At 38.1% G+C, this 22,734-nt stretch overlaps 1 protein-coding gene across 3 annotated transcripts in view; it reads left to right on the plus strand.

Moving 5' to 3' along the window:
- The window catches only part of TBC1D5 (TBC1 domain family member 5), a 570,856-nt gene that overhangs the window by 34,362 nt on the left and 513,760 nt on the right, over nucleotides 1-22,734 (plus strand). For all 3 annotated transcript variants that reach the window (XM_045297525.1, XM_045297524.1, XM_045297526.1), the window contains exon 2: nucleotides 10,191-10,255. The gene's annotated coding sequence lies outside the window, so the exon portion shown is untranslated. The remainder of the gene's footprint in view (nucleotides 1-10,190; nucleotides 10,256-22,734) is intronic.

The following is a 22,734-nucleotide window of genomic DNA, read 5'->3' on the forward strand; positions in this document are numbered from 1 at the left end:
CTCTCAGAGAAGATTCTTGTCTCTCAGCTTCTTGGTAGCCTCAGGTGTTTCTTGGCTTGCAGCTGTGGCATGACTCCAGGATCATGTGTCTATCTGTCATCTGTATACCTCTGGGCCTTTTCCCTTCTTTTAAAGGGACACTACTCCTATTGGATTATGAGCCACCATATTCCATTATCACCTTGTGTCAACTGATAACAATCTTAAGACATTGCTGACCAGCCATTTCAAGCCAAAATTATCCCATGCAGCCTGCTCCTAAAAAGACCTTTATTGCTTGTAGGCTTATAAATGGAGGGTTGTCTAGGAGTGAGCAGGGGAGAGCCTCAGAGGTTCTGTTAGCCATTGCTGACAGAAGTTTTCCTTGAACAAAGGGTTTGGGCTTACACTCATGTAGAAATTTAAATGCTACATTCATGTAGCATTTAAAAGATGCTAATACCAAATGGCATCATAGTCACAGGTATTGGTGATTAGTATTTCAATATCTTTTGGGGGGAGACAATTCAGTGCATAACAGTGTGTGTGTGTGTGTGTGTGTGTGCTGTTTAAAGCTTTCCTTTCTTTCCTCACAAAAAAGACTTGAAGCCGCTAAGAAAAAAATGCATATATAATTGTATAAGTAGGTGGGAAAATTCCATCATCTTTTCATTCTGTATTTCATGAACTCTTTGAAGCCTCCTCATATATAATGCTTTATTTTTTCTTCTTCTTTATATCAGAAAGAGTTGGCAGTTAGTAGAACTTGGCATGGGCTGCCTAAGTTTTAAGTGATAAGACCAGGTACTTTCATGGCTTTAATATTGTGCCTGGCTGAAATAATGGATTTCACCATGTGTTTCTGGCTTTATCTATCCTAAATTGCTAAGAAAAATTAAGATACTTTGTATATTTTATTTGCTCGTGATGAGTGGTGCATCAAGGCAGTTATGGTAATGGGACACATTTCTCTCTTTTAGAGACCTTGACCCTGAACTGAGCTTTTCTAAGTGACTTGAACTTAGGTTTCTTTGCAATCAGTTAGCAATCACAAGTTTTACCTTGCTCAGCCTTTGCTTATACTTGATGGGAGTTTTAATAATTTAGCCTAGGTTTTTAAAGTGTAGGTTCTTTTTTTTCATATTCTTAGAGGTAGCACCATATGAATCTTACTAAGGTTCAATAAGCAATTAAAATTTAAAAAATAATTTTGCTAAATTGTGAGAATTTGATGGCAATGAAGCAAATAGGTTAATGCATCATTTCATTTAGTTTATTTCCTGTGTATGCCTAGTGATTGTACTTTCAATTTCGTGTGATGGTGCATGATGCTGAGAAGCAGCCATTGATTAGATTTTGGATATCTTTTTACTCTTTACATTGTTATATTTAATTTACATATCCATTCTTGTATATGTTTTTATGCCGCTCACTATGTTCTTTCACTTTCTAAACTTTTAGCCATTATATAAATTCTATAAAACCAGCATACACGATCTGCTCTGCCAATCCCACGGGATGGCTGTGAGGCTTCAATTAGATAGGTGTCAAATATTTGAAAAACAACCAAACATTTATACAGATATTAGTTAGGATTCTTTCTTAGGAAGCTGTGATGCCTTAACTTTGCCTAGAAGGTTTGGATTTACATTTAATTTCTGCTAGAAGTCTGTGAAGGGTCTTTTAAATGAACTCCATTCAGAAATTAAAAAATTGGTTGTGTTTGGATGATTTGACAAGTATGCTTTTATATGTTGCTCACCTCACATTAGCGAGGGCATTTAAGAGAAACTGTAGTCTTGTTAATTTTAACATAATTGAAAAAGTATACAGCTTCTGATAATATAAGGTTATAATTTTTTTTTAAGTAAAGTTACACATTAAAACTAACTCTAATTTAATAAGCCAACCACAATTTTGACAGTATGGCCTGGGTATTCCCGCTGGAAAAAGAAATCATTAGCTCTTGAAACTTGGTATGTAGTAACTCTCTTTACTAAGTCTTTACTTGTCTCTGTTATGTTTATTTAGAGTAAATTAAGCTTTAGCATTTAGTTTTTTCGACTATGGTAGAAAATGCCGATCTAGGATTATGCTGCTGTATGGGGCTGGATGTAACTTCTAAAGTAATAAGATATTATCCATATATTTACCTGTGTGTTCTCTATTCTTTCTTGCATCTCAGACCTTCCATATCTATCTTCAGCTAGTGTAAAGCTGCTGCCTGACCAAGGGCCTGAAACAGTCTTACAGACAGAAATCAATGTAATCTTGTTTATTCTGGATCGAACTTGGTACTTAGCTGACTTCTCCATTGACCCAACCTGAATTTGTTCTAAGTACAAGTTCCTCTTGGGTGTTCCATGACAAAAATTTCTTCCCTGGATTTTTAAATATTGGGGGTAGTCTTTTCTTTCTTACTCATTATTTGTGTTTTTATCTTTATATTATATCCATGCCACTTTACTTATTTATTTATTTATTTATTTATTTATTTATTTACTTATATTTATTGTTTCTATTGGGTTTTCCAGTTTGGGAAGCACACAAGGAGTGTATGCATAGAGATAACAACAGATGCAAGGGTCTCTAAGGGGATACAGGGGTGAGAGGATTTCAGGAGTAAACAATGAAATTGGGAGGGGAGCACTAAAACTGATTGTGTTTACACAACTCATTCTAAATTTGAATGTGGTAATTCTTCATAATATGATTGAACGATTGAACTATTGAATTGTATGATACCTGGATTAGGTACCAATAAAAATGTTAAAAAAATGCTGCCTGACTTTCCTTGGGGGTGGGGGTGGGGGGCGGTTGGGCGGGGAAGAAGAGCAAGATCACAGCCAAAAGCGTATTCCAATGAGGTGGATGTCACACATGGTTCCTGTCTTTTACCTTTAGTCAATTCTGACACCCCCTGCCCCGTCATAGCATATTCTATTTCTCTGCTGGGTGCAGGGATTCACTGTAATAGCCCCAGAGAACTTCCACACCATACTCACTATGGTGGGGCTAATTAGGGAACTAACAGGTCAGTCATGTTCGGGTTACACTTCTTCCATCAATATAGTCTCCCCTCAATGGTGCATAAAGGGAGGTATTTCTTCGGCCCTTGGCCCATCAGCCTGGCCTCTGCCCTGGCTGGACAAGTGTTGCACAGCACTGTTAGCTCTGCTGGTAAGAAGTGCACACAGATACCTCACTCTTCCTGTATGATGCTCAACTCAACATTCATATGCCGGCTAGCCTAGCTCCACTAATAAGTCACCAGGTGCACCCCACTCTGCTAGCAAGCCTCCTGCCTAAAGGCTCTTAGCTATCTTGTTTCGTGCGCAGAGCAGCTTACCGCTCTGTTTTGTACCAGTCTTGGCTCCACTCCCTCTGCTGGGTTTATTTCCCTGCCACTGTTTTTGACTGTCTCTTTCCATCTCCAGGGTTACATCTCCCTGCCTCCTGGGTCTATAAAGTTCCAAGTCTGGATGCTGGGCCTAAAGGATGTGCCCCATGCCTGGCTCTTATTTGTTGATGGTAGTTAGGGCTCCTTTTCTGCCTCTAGGATGGCTCATTTTTAAGCCTTGTGGTGTGGCAGAACTGACCAGCCCCATACATCTTATTTGCATGGTCCCCACCCCTGTAAGGATGCCAGGTACCTTATATGCATTATTAGCAAACTATCTAATTCCCTTGGTGGGTTTAAGCACCTCATATTTACATAGTCCTACTCAGCCAATTGATGGGCTTTACAAGCCCAGAAGAGCCATATTTAGCAATTCACTGTACTGCAGTAAGCCTGGGAAATTTTCACACACTATTGATTTTAATATAGCCTTTATTCCCCTTTCTTTTTTATATCTCTTTGGAATCCTGATTTATATATGTTTTGGCCAGTCTACTTAAAAAATACATCGAATAGACCCAGTGCTACTCAAAGTGTGCTCTGTTGTCCTGTGGATTGATTTTGCTGTCTGTGATTTTAGGACAAGAATTCAGAGTAAGCATTCAGAAACTTCTCCAGCAATTTGAAAGTACCACGATATCCAAGTACTTAAAAAAAAAAAGGGAAAAAAACTCTCTTATTCCATTTTATGAAAATTCTTGTCTGCAGTGCATTGACGAATTATGAAATAGTCCTTACAGTTTCAAAAGTATTTTGTTAGACCATCTCGTTTTACACCTTGAGTCATTTAACTGCTCTTAAACATTTTCTTTCCTTGTGTCTCTGACTTGTATTTTAGATGTTTCTTTTGATCATTCCATTTATTGATTCTCCATATTGATTCTACTGTTTAACTTTTACGATTTAAAAAATTAACTGTTTTTACTTTCTTGAAGTTTGTTTTTCTTTTCAAATCTACTTTGTCATTTAAAAAATATCACGATATTTTTTAGTTTTTAGTTATAATTTTAGTTGAGCTTTTGTGTTGCTTGAAATATTCTTATTGTGTAATTTTTCTAATAATTGAAAATTTCATGACGAATTCTGCTTTCCCTTATTTGTTTTGACTTATTCATTGTGTCTGATATTCTGGTACGCTTTGTGATTTTATTTTTTTCTTAGTTGAGTGGTATTGAGGGTTTGTTCCCAGTCCTACCCAGAGTATTTGTATATACTTCTTCCAGTTCCTGTGAGATGGGCAATTTAAGAGTACTCAAAGTGACATCTTCATGAGATTTACTGAATTATATGTAGTATGAATTCAGGCTGAGAACTTTTGTGAGGGCTACTCTGTGATTATAGTCCCAGTAGAATTGATGTGGTATTCCCAAAATGACAAAATCATAGAGAAGGAAACAGAATAGTGGTTTCCAAGAGTTGGGAGTGGTGGGGAATGGGAGGAGTATGACTAAATAGGTGGCAAGAGAGAAGTTTTTATGGTGATGGAATAGTTCTGTTTCGTCATTATTTGGGTAGGTACAGGAATTTACACACATGCTCAAATGATACAAAATTACATACACATTTTGAATTGACATCTGTTTCCTGACTTTGATCTTAGTCTATGTAAGATGTAATCATTGGGTGAGATGGAGTGAAAAGTATATGGGATCTCTCTGTAATGTCTTCGAATATCTTGTCAATCTCCAATTATTATAAAATTAAACAGCAAATCAAAATGAAAAACAAATCAGAAGAAGCCTATTTTTCCTTTTGCATTTCTTGTCAAAACGAAGACAGGAAATTTCCCCTTGCTATTCCCTACTTTATAATAGATTATTTCAATTTTAACTCTTAATTCAAGGGTGCGGCCTTTGGTTACCCACTTTGTATAGGAATTAACTTTTTGCTAGATTCTTTAAAATTTTTATTTCTTGAACATTTGTACAGCCACCAAATTAGCCATTATGTTCACCAATGTTAGGCACTTACCCTTAGGATGAATAAACTAACTGGTTTCAGGCTGAAAGCTGGTTCCTGCGTATTGTCTCCTACCGTTTCTACTTTTCCTTTGTAAAAGCAGCCTCTGACCCCAGCGTTTGCAGTCGTATCTAGTATTGTCAAGGCGTCTAGTCTGCCATAATGCTGGAAACCAGTGTCCATAATCCATCTACAATTTAGTTTCAGTTATGTTGCTACTTTGTGCCTCAGCTTCTCTTGTATTTCTCTTCTTATAATAACTATTTTCCCTCATTATTCTGTCTGACTTTTTGTCCAAGTCCATTATAATACCCTCTCAATGAATGCTTTCTAAATCGTGCTTCCCGTTGCTCTTTAGTCAGTCATATTCATGCTTTTCAGTCACCATTCTTTACTCATGTTATTCCATCTGTGTGAATGCTGTCTCTTCTCTCGCCCGCTCACTGCTAGCCTTCTAGCACTACTGACCTTGTAGGCCCGATTAATTCTTTGCTGTCGGAGCTGTCCAGTGCATTTTACGCATTTAGTCCTTTCCTTGGCCTCCACCCTTAACGTCGGTAGTACCCCTGCCCGCAAAATGTCTGCAGACGGCCAAATAACTCCTGGGTGGTAGCATCTTCCCTGGTGGAGAACCCCATTTTAACCCTGTATGCTTTTTGTTCCATTTGGGAAGTTGTCTCTGAGTATCCCCGCCTCCTGTCAGTTTCACCTTCTGGGTTGTCTAGACATATTTCTTGCTTGGTTGGTTGCTTCTGAGTGGACCGTGCCTCATGACGACCCTATGAACAGTAGCAGAAAACACTGCCCAGTCTGGTGCCCTTCCCACAGTCATTATATTTTAGCCCATTGCAACAGCCCCGCGACAATCTCTCTTGTCAAGAGTCTTTCCTCTATTCCCTGTCCCTCTCCTTTATCATGCATGATGGTGCCCTGGTCTCTTCTGACAACATGTACAACTTACATGAGACCAATTCTCATTCTCCTTGATTCTAAGGAGTATTCTGGCTGTATAATTTCTATACAACTTGTTCAATGACATTGGTTATATTTGTTTTCAATCTAAGGAAAGGCAGACAACAATAAGAACAGAACAAATTAAGAATGGGTTAAAAAGGCAAACAAATGATAAGATACTAAGTTTTAACCTAACTATAGCTATAATAATTCACTTCCTGTTGTAACTGTCTGTGGTCAGGGCTGTTCACATCCCTGGTCAATGGTCCATTGGCATTCAAAGAGGGGTTGCTCCCCATGGGTGTTATGCAGATGGATTTTGAACTTTCACTGCCATCATGGCTTTTTGCAAAGTGTGTACTCATGTAGCTTCCTTTTTAATTTTTTGCTTGCTTGCTTGTCAGTTTGTTCCCTTATATGCAGCTATTAGTAGTGTTAAAACAATTTCTTGCTTTTTTGTTATTTTTTTATGTGGTAGTAATGGGAATTTTAGGAAATTAAATCATTCTAGAAAATGTGGGGAACTTTCAAAGCTTTCTAAATGATGAGACTCTGTTGGTAATTATAAGATTTGCAGACAAGTTAATATTGATATAACAGTTGTATGTATACCTAGTTATAACACTGGAAAATTCAAGACAATGAAATATAGGTATGAAACTATAAAAAGGTATCATTTCTGTTCAAGGGGTACTTTATATACCATATGTATTTGAGTATAGGCCGACCCGAATACACAGCCGAGGCACCTAATTTTACCACAAAAACTGCATACAAAATATGCTGAAAAACTTGGCTTATACACAAGCATATATGGTAAGTATCCAAAAGAGTAGATGATAGGTTAGAAATTTTAAAAAATACATGAGGAATACAGTAACTAAATGGACTCGTAGAAGCATAAAGGATAGGTTCCACAGAGTGAGGTGAGCAAAGTTATCCCTGTGTCGGAGTAAATGGTTCGGAGTGATGGGGTGAGCATCTGCTTAGGAGTGACGTCAGCAGAGCCGCCAAGTGTGAGATGTGAATGGTAGGATGTTTGAATACAGCTTGGCTCAGAGAGAATAGTTTTGCACCACCAATTACTGGAAAACATCTATGTTTTTACCATTTCAGAAAAATATACCCCAGTTACATATTTTCCACTAGCTTTTTGTTGTTGTTAGCAAGTCCTGAGTAATCAAATAAACTGAAGCCAGCCTGAATTTAACCACATTTATAAAGTACCTGATTGCTTCCTCATCTAGGCAAAAACCTTTCATGCAAACAAACTGAAAGTCTAATATGCGATCATTGTAGAAAAATGAGAAAGTAATTTCACTATGTTATGTGCCTATCTGACAATATAGGTCTATACTGTGTGTGCATATAGTATGTGCATAAGTGCATGTATATTTATATAAGATTGAGGTTATTTTATATTAAATATATTTTATTTTCCATTTAATATTATGGACACTTCTTTACAGCAGTAAGATTCTTAAAATTGACATTTAGCGATTACACAGTATTCTATTCTGAGATTATCCCAACATTTTTTCAGTTTTTCCCCTAGCTAGATATTTAAGTTTTTATTTTCCTTTACTAATATCTGTAATTTTCAGTGAACCTCTCTAAGAAAAACCTTAATTTTTGAAGAGTTGTAACTTCCACTGCCATAGGCTTTACCATTTGACTGCAAAAGGCATTCCACCTCTCTTTCTTAGTAAGAAGAACAGCAAATTTATGTCTGGGTGTTATTGCCAGTGTAAGACACCACATTTCCTGGCCTCCCAAGTAGTTGGGCTTAGTCAAAGAACCGAGTTAAGGTTTTTGAGACTAGAATGGAGATGTTGGAAGGGAGCATGCAGGCTTTTTAAAAAAAAATTCACCCGTATTCCCTTTCTGCCAAGCATGGTTGGATGTATGATTAGGTAAAAGCCTCCTCTGACTATGGATGGACTTTGGATAGAAAAAGTGTATGGTAGAGCAAAGAGGTACAAGGAATTTTGTCTCTGATAACAATGGAGCTGCCGCATCAACCATTGCTTATATGAAACTTTCTCTTCTGGATATTTATATGGGAGAGAAGTATTCTTTAATCCATGAATCCTGGTTATTATTTTTGGATTGAGAGAGATATGACTTAGTCCTATCTGATACATTTATTTTGTGTAAAGCCACTGTATAATATGTTTTGAACATAAAGAAATCGGCAATGTACATGGTAGATAATAGATTCATATTAAAGAAAACTGAAATAAACTTTGAGAATAGAGAGATTAAATGGTAACCTTTAAAAACATTTTAAAGGATACGAAAGTTGCATCAGTCCTGAAACCTGAAACCTTTAACAGTTATATGGCTGAATTGACTTCTCCAATGCTTTTCATAATTATCACAAAGATTATTCAGAATACATTTGATATATTTTAGGGAAAATTGTGGACTGTGTATTATATTGGTTAAGTATAATCCCTTCTAGGTCTATGAAATTTTAAATATTATTAAATATCTTAGTCACACAGATGAGGTCAGCTCATAAATTTAACTTTTAATGCTCATATTTGTTGAAAAAATTTTGGTGTAGGAAGTTTTAAAAAATTTTGTAACTAGATTTACTTTTTCTGTACTGATTTCAAGAAAATTAATCATCACTTTAGTGAAGTAAATGAAGTAGGCACATTTTTATTCAGAGTGTTCCACCAAACATAATGCTGTGCACAGAAAAAAAGATTCAGCAAATAAAAATATTGGACGGAATGACTATTTCTCTGTTCCTACATCCCTGAAACTAATGTGTATAATTTTATAATAGCAACAGTAACTTAATTTTTTTTTTTTAATTTAACCCAGGGCTTCTCACTTTTAGCTCTGTTGGTTGACATTTTGGTCTGCATGAGTCTTTGTTGTTGGGGGCTGGCCGGTGCTTGCTGGGATATTTAGTAGCAACCGGGCATTTCCCACTCGATGCCAGTTGGAACAACCAAAATGTCCCCAAATAATTCCTGATGGGCATTATTGCCCCTAATTTGGAACCATGGCTCCACCCAGTATTCCAAGTCTTCAAATTCACCATATATTTTTAAAACTCTGGGCTCAAAATGAAGGACCCTCTGTAGTGCAGTGAAGGTGCCCTGGTGATGGTGTCAGGCAGAGTCAGCAATCCAAACCCACCAACTGCACTGCAGCAGGGAGGAGGCTGGCTGTTTCTGTGAAGATTTGTAAAGCTTGGAAACCATATCTATAGGGTCACTCTGAGTTGGAATTCACAGTGAGTTTCAGGTTTTTGTTTTTTGTTTTTAATAGTTCAACAAGCATGCATAATTAAGTAGGAGGACAAAGTTTGATCTTCCTTGTCATTTGTGGGCTTTTGGGGGGTCCATATTGCCTCCTACTGAGTCTCAGTGTTCTTGATGATAAGTTGGTGAAATTGTACCTACTGGAAAGGTTTCTTTGGAAATTCATTGAGATAAATGAAGTAAAATACTTGGATGCGTGCTACTCTAAATATATTAAAAAGAATTGTGCTCAGGACGTCACTTTTTGAGTGTGATACTATAGTTAGACTATAAGAATGTTCAAATTGTAGCCCTGTGATCTCAAGGAATTGGAGGTTTCTAAATGGAAGATAACAGTCAATGTTATCTGGTCACTTTTACCTTCTCAGTTTTTGTCTTTACATTGAAGTTCCAAGAACTTACATGCAACAGCTTACCTGCCAGCTCCAATAGCGAGAGAATCAGGCTTTCACCAGCTTGGCCTTAGTTCACCAAAGACTTCTGAAAAGCTTGATGGGGCTCACAACTAATAATGTCACTTCCTCTTGTTACCTTGTAGAATTAAAAAACATGCTCCACTAATGAATGGAATGACATATGTAATAATAGAGGCTGTTTTTATTTTTCTCTCCTTACAGAAAATTTTTGAAGACTTGGTGAAAGGAGGAAAACTATCAGAAAGCCTGTATAGCACAATTGTACTGTAAGTACTGCTTTGAAAAATATAAGTTAAAGAATATTTTAAGTGTCCAATTGGAGGGAAATATGTTAGGCAAAGATATGGTAAAATACAGAGAAAGGTATGTTATAATCATGTTCATAATTTATGAAATGTAATCCTGTGCACTCTTTTAAATATTGAAAATGTGTTCCTGTGTATTGAGATGGGGATTTTACCAGTAGCACTGAAAATTTTTTTCTAATTCTAACATGGATTGATCTAATTTATGTACATTTGCTTATTTAAAATATCAGAGTCCAGGAAATCATTGTAGTTTTGTAGGTTTGTGATTTGTTTGCATGACTTATTGTTTAGGTTATTTTGTGGAATTATTTATTTGCTGATTTATTTATGTATTTCATTATTTATTTATTTGATTATTTAGTAAATTATTTATCTGATGAATTATTAATACATCTTCATGACATGCTTTAAATTATTTATAACTTAATTTTGAGTTTATTGCTTTTAGACGCTGCATTGTTACTGACTAGTTTTGATTTTTTTCTTTGTGGTTCTTGAAAATTAAAGTATTAGCTCTAAGGCAAAAGTATACTCATTGCAATGCCCAAGGATTTTTATCCCTTATAATTTATGATAGAGATAAAATTTCATTTATGTTTTGTTTTACTTTAAATATACCTGTTTAGGGTTACCAAGGATAGAGTGTTTGTGTGTTGTGTGTGTATTCATTGTACAGTTGCTTACAAATTAATTATAAGTCTGTTGTCTGTAAACCAAGGTTGAATATGTTAGTCTTAGTCCACATCATCCTTTGTATCTCAAAAGGACAAGTTTATACTTCTTATTTAAGAATAAACGATGGTGTCTTGGATATACTGTTTTTGTGGCACATCTATTTTACTACTAAAACATTTCTAGGGAAGTTCCGAGACATGCAGTCCAATTTGAATTTGGTTACCTGAGATATAAATTTGACTGGTATAGGCTTTGTTATTTGAAATCCCCATTATATGTCTATTTGGGAAACCGTGTGATGTTTATTTATAGATTTCAAAGCCATCATGTCATATTTTATCCCATGTATCCTATGGAAAATTTGATAGCGCTTTATTGTAATGAACTAAAATGGACAAGAATCTGTACACAGGCAAGGTATAGTTTTCTGCCTTAAAGTCTTAATTTTAATGTCAAGCTTGCATTTTCACCCTACATCAGATCATTTTTTTCTATCCCCCGACTGTTTCATAAAGTAGCACAGTTAGTAGGATTCTCTTGTTGAATACTTGTTACAACAATCATTTGAGTAAAAGAAGGCATGTGCTCAACAGGGTCTGTCTTCTGTGTTTGCTTGCAGTGCATTACCCTGTGCTTCACAGTTGTAACGCTTCAGAGAGAAGCCGCATTGTACATTTCCAGTTGGGATGCTATGAAATATAGTGAAAATGGCCTCTGTGGACAGGTTTCACTATAGAATTGTAAATTATGCATGTGTATACCCAAATTTCTTATTTTGAAATATTGAATATATGAATATTTAATTGGAATGCTGCTTTAGTATCTTCATATGCTTGCCTTAAGAGAAGTGGTTTCCTTTGATTTATGTACATGGCTTTAAAAATGTGTGTGTTATACATATTTGTGACTTTTCTCTTCCCTGAGATGATCAACCACAACTACTGTTAGATATGGGATTTTATTGTAAAGGATGCTTCCGTATGCCAATATAGACTTCTTTTGAAGAAGAAGCCTGCCTTCTTTCATGTTGAATAAGATCTCCTGTATTAGTTGTCATGGTAACCTACCTAACCCACATTTATTAACATGTATTTGGGAAATACTAGTTGAATCGTCCAAGTGTGCTTTCATTGGTGGACACACACACACACACACACATGTATGTACACAGACATACACAGACACACACACATGGTCATATCTTTGAAAATTTCACTTGACATCAAAGTAAATTTTTAAATATTAATGTAGATGGTCTAGTGGTTATGAGTTAGGTTGCTAGCTGCCAAGAGGGCAGTTCAAAACCACTAGCCTCTCTGCTGAAAAAAAATGGGGCTTCCGGGGACCCCCTAAAGTGTTACAGTTTCAGAAACTCACCGGGGCAGTTCTACACTGTCCTACAGGGCCACTAAGAGTTGGCCTCAATTAGATGGCAGTGAGTTGTTCTTTTTTTTAATCATAATAGCTAGCTTTGGACACATATGCAGCCCCAGTATCTTTTATGTTGTCAAGTGCCAGGGAGTTGGTTCCAACTCATACAGGCCTGTGTACAGTGGAGCGAAGCACTGCCCTGTCCTCTGCCGTCCTCACAGTTGTTCGTTTGAGCCCAGTGTTGTAGCCACTGTGTTAATCCATCTTGTTGAGGGCCTTCCTCTTTTTTGCTTCTTCTCTCCTTCACCAGTATGATGTCCTTCTCCAGGGACTGGTCACTCCTGGTAACTTGTCTTGCCATCCTTGCCTCTAAGAAGCATTCAGGCCATACTTCTTCCAAGACAGATTTGTTTGTTCCCTTGGTAGTCCACGGTATTGGAATATTCTTCCACAGCACTGTAGTTCAAATGCATTGGTTCTTCTTTGATCTTCCTTATTCAGTGTCCAACTTTCAAATGCATATGAGGTGATTGAGGACTAAGGTAGGCCTGCCCCAAGTCATGGTATTTTCAGAGTAACCTTGCTATTCAGTACTTGAAATAATTTTTTTGTTTTTAAAATTTTTAAATCATATTATTGGGGGCCCATACAACTTTTATGTTGTATTGGGTGGCGCAGGGGGAGGAAGCATTTAGGAACTAGAGGAAAGTTGTATGTTCCATCATTGCTGTACTGCACCCTGACTGGCTCGTCTCCTCCCCGTGACCTTGGAAGAAGTTTTGTGCAGCAGAGTCACCCAGTGCAATACATCATATGAGCTCTTGACTGTTGCCTTGATTGTGGATCCAAGCAAGACAAAATCCTTGACAACTTCAACCTTTTCACCATATATCATGATGTTACCCACTGGTCCAGCTGTGGGGATTTTGATATATTTTACATTGGGTTGTAATCCACACTGAAGGCTACCATCCTTGATCTTCATCAGTAAGTGATTCAAGTCATCCTCACTTTCAGCAAGCAGGGTTGTGTCGCTTATTGCAGCTTGTTAACAAGCCTTCCTACCTCAATTTTGATGCCATATTCTTCTTAATATAATGCCGCTCTCCAGTTAAGCGTAGCATACAGTTTATACATATGTACTGTGATATGACAGAACTTTGACTCATCCCTTTCCTGATCCTAAACCAGGCAGTATTTCCTTGTCCTGTCTGCAGAACTGACTCTTGATTCATGTACAAGTTCTTCATGAGCACAATAAGGTGTTCTGGAATTCTCATTTGTCTTAATGCTATCCTTAGTTTGCTACATTTTAATTGTTATTTCACCAATTCCTGGAACCTTGAATTTGGCTAATGCTTATTTTGGATAATACTTCCTTTATCACCATTGATTCTTGCTCGTATACTCCCTCCTGACATGGTGGAATGTTGACTAGTTTTTTTTGGCATAGTGACTTTGTTCTTTCTATCTTTCTGGTGTTTGATGCTTACTGCATCATTCACTGTTTTGCTCATAGAGCCATTCAGTATTTTAATGCAAGGCTTGAATTTTTTTCTTGAGTTCTTCCATTTTATGATATATTTAATATGTCCTTCCTTTTTGGTTTTCTAACCCTAGGTCTTTGCACATTTCATTGTAACATTTGACCTTGTCTTCTCCAGTGGCCTTTTGAAAATTTCTGTTCCACCTCTGACTTCATCATTTATTTGTCTTATCTATTCTGTGATTAAGAGCAAGTTTCAGAATCTCTTTTGGTATCCATTTTGATCTACTCTTTTCTGAATTATTACTGACCTTTTGCTTTCTTCATGAATGTTGCTTTTGATGTTCTCTAAGCAGCTCATCAGGAGGAGATTTTCAATTTAGCAAATCTCTTCTTGAGGTGTTCTTGAAATTCAGGTGGAATAATACTCAAAGTCGTATTGACTCTTATAAATTTATTTTAATTTTCTTCAGCTTCAACATGGACTTACAGATGAGCAATTAATGGTCTGTTCTACACTCAGCCCCTGGCGTGTTTTTAGCTGCGGATGCTCAACTTTTCCCATAGATGTAGTCAGCTGGATTTCTGTGTATTCCCTATGGAGAAGTTCATGTATATAGTCACCATTTGTGTCTCTGAAAAAAAGGCATCTGCAATGAAGAAATTATTGGTCTTGCCAATTCTATCATGTCATCCTCATTTCTATCACTAAGACCATATTTTCGAACTACTGTACCTTCTTCTTTGTTCCCAACTTTTGCATTCCAGTGGTTAACAATTATCGGTACATCTTGATTGCATGTTTCAGCCTGAAGACTTTGGTAGAATTTTTCATTTCCTTGATTACTAGCTTTGGTGGTTGGTGCATAAGTTCAAATAATTGTTGTATTGATACAGATATCTATAAATGCGGATACATTTAATTTTATCACAAATACTGTACTTCAAGATAGATCTTGAAATGGCCTTCTTGTTGATGAGTATGCCATTCCCCTGATTGCTTCATTCCCAGCATAGTCAACCATATAACTTTCTGATTCAGAATGGCCAGTGCCTGGGACCCGGTATCAGCCATCTAAGACCCGGAACAAAATCGTACCCAGTGGGAATGGGGGCAGGGAGCATGGAGTTGGAGACCCAATGCCCATCTGTAGACAATTGTACTTCCCCTCACCAAGGGCTCACAGGGGAAGAGATGAGCCAGTCAGGGTACAGTATAGCACCGGTGAAACACACACCTTTCCTTGAGTTCTTTGGTGCTTCCTTCACCCCACTATTATGACCCCAATTCTACCTTACAAATCAGATTAGACCAGAACATGCACACTGCTACAGATAAGACCCTGCAACACAGGGAATCCAGGACAGATAAACCCCTCAGGGTTAACAATGAGAGTAGTGATACCAGGAGGATTAGGGGAGGGTGGGGGGAGAAAAAGGGAATCCATCACAAGGATCAACCTCTAGAACCCCCTCCCAGGGGGGCGAATAACGATAAAGTGGGTGAGGGGCGATGGAGGGCGATGTAAGATATGGAAATAATAATCTATAACTTATCAAGGGTTTGTGAGGGAGGGCGGGGAGGGGAGGGAGGGGGAAGAAATAGGGAGCAGATATCAGCGGCTCAAATGGGAAGAGAATGCTTTGAAAATGTGATGGCGGCATATGTGCAAATGTGCTTGACACAACGGATGAATGTATGGATTGTGATAAGAGATGTAAGAGCCCCCAATAAAAGTATTTTTTTAAAAAGGTCGATACTAGTCCATTTTAGCAAACTCCTAGAATCTTGATATTTATGCATTCCTTTTCATTTTTGATGACCTCCAATTTTTCTAGATCCATACTTTATGTATTCCAAATTCTAAGTATTAGTATATTTTTGTAGCAGTTTATTCCTGTTTTGTGTAGTGCCCCATCAGCAAATTAAGGTCCTGAAGGCTTTTCTTCCACAAGCTTTACTCCATTCATGTCATTTTGGTCAACTCTACTTTGAGAAGGTGCCTTTTCTCAGCCATATTTTGAGTGTCTTCTGCCTTGAGGGGCTTATCTTCTGGCACTCTCTGACAATGTTCTGCTTCTATTCCTTAGGCTTTCAGTGTCTGACCATGTTTTGATGATGTATAAGGTTTTCAGTAGCTAATTCCCTTGAAGTGGACAGCCTATTCCTTCTTTGTAGTTTGTGCTGGTCTGCAAGCGCTGCTGAACCCTGTTCACTCGGGTGACCCTGCTGGCATTTGATACACCATGGCATCGCTTCCAGGATCACAGCAACACAGAAGCCACCACAGTATGACAAACTGACAGGCAAATGGTGGGGATAAAACAGACCTGTTGTATGGCATTACATATTAATTTTCACAGTGGCATTAACTGCATATTATAGATGAGGAAGCTGAGGCTTAGTATTGTTAAGTAATTTGTTCATCACATCACCTCTCAGAGTAAGTTGCAGAACTGGGGTTAGAACTCAGTCTGACTCAAGAATCTTTTTATTCATTTTATATGCTTAGCTGACATAATAAAGGTTGTTAACCACAAGTGTATGTAGCATATAGTTGTTTATCTCCTGTAGGTTTAACTCACTAAGTTCATTATATTGCTTAATTCTTAGTCATCTTTCTTAACCAGTGGGTGTACTTTGGATTTTCTGATTTGACTCTTGTAACTTTTTTTAAAAATCACTTTATTAGGGGCTCATACAACTCTTATCACAATCCATACACACATGAATTGTGTTAAGCGCATTTGTACATTCATTGCCCTCATCATTCTCAAAACATTTCCTCTCCACTTAACCCCCGGCATTAGGTATTCATTTTTCCCCTCCCTCCCCACTTCCACCTCCCAAATGAGTCCTTGATAGTTTATAAATTGTTATTTTGTCATATCTTGCCCTGTCCGACGTCTCCCTTCACCCATTTTTCTGTTGTCCGTCCCCCAGGGAGGAGGTCACATATAATCATATAACCTTGTAATCGGTTCCCTCTTTCCTACCCACTCTCCCTCTACCCTCTGTTTCGCCACTCACACCATTGGTCCTGTAGGGCTCATCCACCCTGGATTCCCTGCATTTTCAGTTCCTATCTGTACCAGTGTTCATCCTCTGGTCTAGCCAGACTTGCAAGGTCGAATTTGAGTCATGGTAGTGGGAGCGGGGAGGAAACATTTTAGGAACTAGAGGAAAGTTGTAATTTTCATCGTTGTTACATCGCACCCTGACTGGCTCATCTCCTCCCCGAGACCCCTCTGCAAGGGGATCTCCAGTGGCCTACTAATGGGCTTTGGGTCTCCACTCCTCCCCCCCCCTCCCCCCCATCATTCACTATGGTAAGATTTTTTGTTCTGATGATGCCTTACACCTGATCCCTTCGACACCTCGTGGTTGCATAGGCTGGTGTGCTTCTTCCATGTGGGCTTTGTTGCTTCTGAGCTGATGGCTGCTTGATTACCTTCAAGCCTTTAAGACCCCAGACGCTATACTTTTTGATAGCTGGGCACCACTTTGTGTAGCTAAGCAGTATTACTTACAAAAGAGAAATTTATACTTCAGGGAGAAGGGGTTTATCTGGTCAGTGCTCAATATGCAGGTCAGATAATTTGATCCTTAAACTCAAGGCTATTTCCAGGGCTCTGTGTCAAGTCAAATCTTATGTATAAAAAAACCCAATGTTATTATCAGGTTGAGAATCATAGATGCTTGTTGAAAAAAAATAAGTGCCTCATGCATAAGTTCTTATAACAATGACCACACAAACATACTATTAAATTAACTGTAAATAATACTATTTAATAGAGTTAAGTGCTTTCACATGTGTATAAAAAGGACAAGTCATCAATTACAATTTTATATAGGTAGATGTAATTATTAAGATGATTCAGGGAAGCCACTGAGAGTAAGAGAAGTGGTTGTGAATTTGTTTTGAAGCTAAGAATAGAAGATCTTTTTAACCCTGCTACTCCCTGAAGACAGAGAGGTCTGCTTCCTGGACCTTAACCACATAAAGCACAGCAGGCAGCACATGGTGTAGGTAGAGTTCAGCAACAGCAGAGTGTGGGTAATGTCAGCATGAGTGCCATTGTAACCAAACATACGTAAATGACAGGGTCCTATATTAATTCTTAGTTTTTAAGCTGAAAAGTTTTTCATATAAATCACCAGTACAACATTAAATCCCCCAAGATATCAGTTAGGCATTATGAAATACTGTAATAGATAGGATACAATTTATCTTGCAGTTCAGGTCAGTTTTGAGGGTGAAAGGGTATACTGTAATTGTGCCAACACAATTGATCTAAACAAGGGCTTTTCGGCAAATTGGGACTTATGGTCACCTTAGTAATGTCTCAGCTTTTTATTGAGGGATTCCTAATACGCTTGCATATTTGTATATTATGTGTTTAATAGAATTCTTAATTTACATGTAATATCTTTAAAGATGTTTTTCTTTTAGGATGAAAACAACTTCTCCCATGGCCAAGATTTATGTGTCTTTATTGGCCAACGAAGGCAGGTTACAGCTATGACTGTTACAGTGTGTGGCTCTGATGCCGTGCATCTTTTTTTAACTATTCAGAAGGTGAAAGTCGGAGAGTATTCAGTTGGGAACAGAAAAATAAGTGTGGAAATGTCGATCTTAGTTTAGTGAATAGTTCAACAGTTTTTCTTCATATCACCCTTAAGGATTCCGTGTGTGCTCGTTTTGCTTTGCAAGTTTCTAATTGATGACGCGTATGATATTGTACTGAAAACTAATTCCATTTATTCTGGCTTTAGAAATTATTTCATTTGCATGAACTGGTGATTGACCTGTTCTTTAAAAGCCATGTCATAAATCATATATGTTGGAGAAGTTGGTAATTTTACCAAAACTTTGTTGAAAACAACTATTTTTTCTGGGCAAAGTTTTTGATGAGAAATAAGAATTTCTAGGACAGGGTAGTTTAAAGGTTTTGGCAGGCTTTCTGGTATAGTTCTCTTTTAAATTCTTTCCTGGCATTTATCTGGCATTGGCATATTATGTTAATTAATGTCATACTTAGATTCTGAAATTTTATTTTATAGTTCATTTGCATTTAGAGTATAGTTGAACTGTTAAGTTGAACTAGATAACCAGTGTTCATTTGAATGTGTATGAAAAAATGGAAGGAAAGCTCTTAGGCGATATATCTTATTCATTCATATTGTAACACCAGAATTCTTTTGTTCAGAAAGACCTATTATGCTTGCTAACGAAAGTAAGAACTGTCTGTGTATTCTGCTTTGAGTTTGTCACAGATGAAGCATTTCCCAAAATACTTAGCACGGTAGTTGTAAGAGTAATAACACAGCTTCTGTGTTGGCTCTGATACTACTCCTTTATGATTATGACAAGTAAAGGTGCAGCCACAGGTCATGTAAAACCAAGGATTTCTCACCACCTCATCCTTTTTGTGGATAGTATGTGGTTTGGGTTCTTGTACTGATGATTTAAGATACTAACCACTCCAGCTCCATGGATCAGCAAACTTACCTCTCCCATTTAAATGTCCAGAGGCACACCACTCCTCGAGTCGGCTTCCTGCCCCAAAGCACTCAGCTTTACTTGCTCTGTGGGCTGGCACGCCCCCTGTTTTGTCTCATGCACTGGTCCCTTGTTGTGCTGTTGCTGTTCCTCTGTCACTCCTCCGTTGTCCCAGCTGTCCTCCGGACCAAGGAGATTCACTGTGAAAGGACCTCAAGGTCCAGAGGACACACTCCACTTTTGCTTCTTGCTAGTACTGAGATTTAACCAATGCCTACCCCTCCCGCTCCCCTTCTGCTTCCAAGATGTCCCATTTTACATGCAGCAGGATTGCAATCATAATGAGTCCTGTTAGAAAGTTTTCCCAGTGGAATCATTTTCAGCACTTCTCCCTGCCTTCTCTTACCCAGACCCAATAGGCAAAGGTCTTTTGGTGGGAGTTACAGAGACTGTGACTAAGTGGTTGTTATTGTTGTTAGGGGCCAGCAAGTGGGTGCCAACTCATAGTGACCCTATGTACAACAGAACAAAACACAGTCCCCTCCTCCGCCATCCTTACAATGGTTGCTATGTTTGAACCCCTTTTTGCAGCTGCTGTGTCAACCGCCTTGTTGAGGTCTTCCTCTTTTTCGCTGCCCCTCTGCTTTACCGAGCATGATGTCCTTCTTCAGGGCCTGTTGTGTTGCACGTCCAGAATGCATGAGAGAAAGTCTCACCATCCTTACTTCTAAGGAGCATTTTTGTTGTACTTTTCCAAGACAGATTTGTTTGTTCTTTTGGCAGTCCACCCTCCTTTCAATATTCTTTGCCAGTACCATAATTAAGATGCATCGATTTTTTTCTTCAGTCTTTCGCATTGACCAACACTCACATGCATATGAGATGATTGAAAAGCATGGCTTGAGTCCGGCACACCTCTCTTCCTCGAAGTAATCTCCTTGCTTTTCAACGTTTTAAAGAGGTCTTGTACTTATGTGGAACTTGTACACTGATCGAAGGGCAGCCTTTGAATAGTACAAGGGGATTCTATATGGTTTTAAATCAGGAAAGGTATACGTCAAGTTTGTAGCCTTTCGTCCAATACTTTCTTAGTTTATATGCTAAGCAAGTCATCTGAGGTGGACTCTGTACAGAACAGCACTAATCAGGATTTGAAGGAAACTGATGAGAAAGGCCTCTCATATATAACTGACAAACACCTGATACAAACGAGGAGGATTTGCAGCACTTACTGATGAGCAAAGACTATGGTCTGCATTATGGATTGCACCTCAATGTAAAGAAAATCAGAATCCCTACAACTAAACCAGTAAGCAACATCTTGGTACATGGAGAAAATACTGAAATTGTTAGGACTAGGATTTTTTGTTTGTTTGTTTGTTTTTAATCTCCTATCAGCGCCCTTGGAAGTGTTAGGTTTCTGAGCTGGTATACCTATGGGAATTACAGTCTCAAAAAGTACCCACTACTTCTGGAAAACGTACAATGTCATGCAAAACTATGTGAAGAGAATACTGGAACAGGAGCACGAGTGCAAAATCAAGAGCAGGAAATCTCCAGAGGCCAAGAGAGTGAGCGTGATATCTTTATTCCCTGCTTGCATGACTGGAGGGGGCGAGGTTGGGGTATTGGCCGACCTTACTGGTTGAGTTTATGTGCACCTACCTGTGTGATGTCATATCGCTGGTGCCTTAGATGGTGCCTAGTCTGTGTGCCCAGGTGGACTTCCCACCTGGGCCTAGGTGACTCGGGTCTGAGCATGCTCAGTCCTGGATTTTCCCATAGGTGTCTAATTAGTGTGCCTGATTTCTTTGCAACCCCTTTATTGTGGCACTGCCAGCTGATTTCTCCTAGAGTAGGCATTTGGGAAGATCACCTCCTTTAATCCCTAATCCAGTGACCTGTCAGAAGCAGCAACCAGAAAATAATTGCGTTTGGTAAATCTGTTGTTAAAGTGTTCAGAAACAAAGCTCTCACCTTGAGCACTAGGGAGCATGTCATCAGGAGCACTTAGTCCTTGGAGAAGGACATCATGCTTGGTAAAATAGAAGGTCATAGAAAAAGAGGAAGCCCATCAAGGAAATGGATTGACAGTGGTTGTAACAATGTGCTTAAACATACAATTTTGGGAATGGTGCAAGGCTGGGCAGTATTTTCTTCTACTGTACATAGATAGGGTCGCTGTGAATTGGAACCAATTCTTTGGCACCTAACCAAAATAACAGTTGCATTAATATAACATTTCACCACTTTCTCTATTTAACAGTCAGTAATTTGTCTTGATGTTTTAATTCTTAATTTTATTTAGAGTATTTTCTGTGGTTTTCTTCACATTTCATATTTGTCTTTCATTAATTATCTTAATACCACTTGTTATTATACTTTCCTTATATAAGGAGCTCTGGTAGTGTAGTGGTTACATGTTGGGCTATTACTGCAAGGTCTGGGGTTTGAAGCCACCGTTCAGCAGGAGGAAGGTGGGGCTGTCTAGACTGTAAGGAGTGAAAGTCTTGGAAACTTGTACAGTTCCCAACTGGGGCGGTTCTACTCTGCCCTAGAGGGTCACTATGAGTCAGCATTGACTCGATGGCATAAGTTTGTTGTTGGCTTCCTTTAATATTTCTTTGTTTCAATTTCCTAAACTTCTCATAGAGAATAATCTGTGGTCTTATTTCTCTTAAATTCAAATTTATTCATTATAAATAGATGGATATATCACATTCTTCATGTATGGGGCTAAACAAAGTTTATGAATATATAAAGAAATAAATATTTCACTGTATATTATTTTTTCCATATTTTATTGGTGGTTTTGAGGATCAGTACAAAGACATTATGAACCCTCTGTACACAATTCCTAATGCATGTACCAAAATTCTAAAATGGCACGTAGTTAAAATTGTTTCCTAAATTTCATTGACTTAATGTTTGGAGGCACATTTTCCATAAGAGGATTTCAAGTACCAACATCTTCAAATGCTGAAAAGCTGTTACATCACAAGTCCCTCTAGTTCACAATTTAAAGTCACACACACTACACGCTCAGATGTTCGATCTTGTCATAGCACATAACAATGTTATCAGGAGCACTGGACTACCATAACTACAAGTGTTACGTAATGCACACAGTTCTGACAAGAGAGCCATGATGAAGGAACGGTTTTAAGATACACTTCTGCTAAAACACAACGTCATGGAAACAGAATTTTAAATGCTCAAGTCATATGAATGCCATGATCATGGCTCCAAATTGCCACTGAGTCTGGTCTGTCTTAGGGGACACAAGTCCCCAAGTCATTGTCCCATGGAAAGTTATGTTGCCTCAAGGCAGTGAAATCATGATTTTCTGGTTGCATGAACACACACACACACACACACACACACACACACACACACACACA

The sequence above is a fragment of the Echinops telfairi genome, unplaced genomic scaffold (genome assembly GCF_000313985.2).
Source record: "Echinops telfairi isolate 266 unplaced genomic scaffold, ASM31398v2 ScPeMD7_7420;HRSCAF=8458, whole genome shotgun sequence".
NCBI classification, from domain to species: Eukaryota; Metazoa; Chordata; class Mammalia; order Afrosoricida; family Tenrecidae; genus Echinops; species Echinops telfairi.